This window comes from Terrapene carolina, unplaced genomic scaffold (assembly GCF_002925995.2).
Source record: "Terrapene carolina triunguis isolate 2854851 unplaced genomic scaffold, T_m_triunguis-2.0 Scaffold449, whole genome shotgun sequence".
In the NCBI taxonomy this organism is placed as follows: domain Eukaryota; kingdom Metazoa; phylum Chordata; order Testudines; family Emydidae; genus Terrapene; species Terrapene triunguis.
This window is the reverse complement of record NW_020664800.1, coordinates 1,848,753-1,851,102: the sequence shown is the minus strand read 5'-3', so window position 1 is coordinate 1,851,102 and position 2,350 is coordinate 1,848,753.

The following is a 2,350-nucleotide window of genomic DNA, read 5'->3' as shown; positions in this document are numbered from 1 at the left end:
TGTCATGGGCAGGAAGCCAACACAATCTTCAGCCTATTCAGTCGGCACGAGGTGCTGCTTCCTAGCCGGGAAGGGGCAGAGATCTGCTGGGAAAGATATCTGCATACCCAGGGCTGTCCTTAGATGTGCCTGGAACAAGCAGGGGTCACTACTGTGAGAACTCTCCCAGCTCTGAGCAATACAGGCCACAGAGAACATCATTCAGTGCCTTTCATAATCTAGGTGTCTGAAGGGGAAGTGTTAGATACTGGGAGTGCAAGTGACTGCAAGCAAACTGTAACCGATATGTGTTCACATGGGGCGTTAGAACTTGTTCCACTAGGAGACAGATTTATTGGCCAGGACTCTGGGCTTTATCCTCCATTTCTAACAAGTGTCTTGGGATCTTTAATTGTCACCGCAACCAGAGATGGGCAGAAGGAATATTGGCTTAATGTCTGTTCAGTGGATGGTACCTCTAAGTGTGCAGCAGCCTCCTTTGTCCCCAGTAGTACATTGTCAGCATGCAGCACATACCCACATCCTGTTCAGGGACTTCAACCCACAACCTTTCAGTTCAGAGTTGATAGTGTTACCAACTGAACTGCTCTAGAGACTCATCTGGGCACATAAATCTGAAAGACCGGTCTCTTGTGACCAGTGATTCCAACTAGGGAGCAAAGTGCTTGAAGTGTGAGAGGATGCATCAAGAAGGAATTTACTTAATTTTGCCATTGGGATCCAAATCCCTTTGGTGGAGAATTCAGTTTGTCCAAGAACACCAGATCTAAGACGTCAGGTGTGACACCACTCAACTTTGTGTGCAGACATTCAGGATTCGTCTACACTGCAAAAAAGCTCCAGCAGCAGTGAGTCTCAGAGCCCGGTCAACTGACTCCGGTTCACACCTCTGGACTAAAAATAGTAGTGTAGATGTTCCTGCTTGGACTGGAGCCTGGGCTCGGAGACTTGGCGAGTGGAGGTGGTCTCAGAGTCTGGGCTCCAGCCCAAAGGGGAACATCTACACTGCTATTTTTAGCCCTGTAGCGCAAGCTCTGTGAGCCCAAGTCAGCTGATCCAAGCTCTGAGACTTATTGCACAGAGTGGTTTTTTGCAGTACAGACGTACCATTAGAGAGCTCGCCTTGTCTGCCAGCAGAAATGACTCATGATACTTGGGGTTTATGACGATCTCCTATACTGCAGGTGAGAATGGGCTATACGTCTGAAGAGCCAGTGAACATGAAGTTTTAAGGTCAAAGGACCTTACCAGCCAGAATGATTCAGCAATGTAGCAAGTAGTGTAATGCACTATAGGTATTTAAAAGACATTCGTGCTAGCAGAGGAAACCATTCAGAATAACGCGAGAAGGTACCCTGCACTCAAGTGGGAGCACATACATTCAGAAGCCCATACGCTTATCTTAGCTTCCTTCAAACCCTACATTTTGAAAACTGATGACCTCTGCTCCCCTGATAGATCATACACCTTGGTTTGTTCTTGACCATGTGAAGATTGTTTTGACACGTGTACGGGGAAGGCTTACAAAAATGTTGTATAGCAGAGGTTCTCAAACTGAAGCCTGTGGACCACTGGTGGTCTGTGGATCACTTGCTGGTGGTCCACAGAGACCTGCCTAGTCATACCGGGCTAGCTGTTAAAGTATATTGAAAGACACTAAAAATGCATTACTTTGCTAATGTTACTTCTCCATTTAAGCAATTGCAGCAGTTCCCACAGGGATGGTGTTGGTCCTCAATGGGACAGGAGGTATTGACATGATAATCCCTCTGTGAAGATTTGTTCCACTCTACGAACAAGTTTAAGAACCACTGCTATAGAAGATGCACAGGTGAGATGAGCTAGTTTACAGTGGGACTTCAGAAAAAAGTTGATCTTGTAAAAAAATTCTATAAAACATAACAGACACTTTTTGCCATAATAATTTCTCTCAGTTCTAAATCAAACTCACAAAGGTAAAATCACTAGCTAAAACGTTCAACTCAAAAATGGGAGTGGAGACAGAAGAGTATATATTTTTTTCTTATATTAAAATGCAAAAAAATGTGTTTCTTTAAAGTCTCCCTTCCTGATTTCTAGAGATACTAGTGCTTGTAAAACACAGCTGCCTTCATAACACGCAACGTATGTTAAGAAGGCTACAAACGAATGCCCTCAAGGTGTACAGTTATTCATAGGTGCAAAGCCCAGTGGAGAACTGGTCTATTCAATGTTGTTTGATTATCCATGGCAAGGTGGCCCAGGGGACAAGAGGAGAGGTGGGGTGGAGGAGAAATAAAAGAAACTTCAAGTCACTTTAGATCGCAGCTGCCTGAAGATTTTAGAATGTCAGCCTCCCATTGGTGTGCCC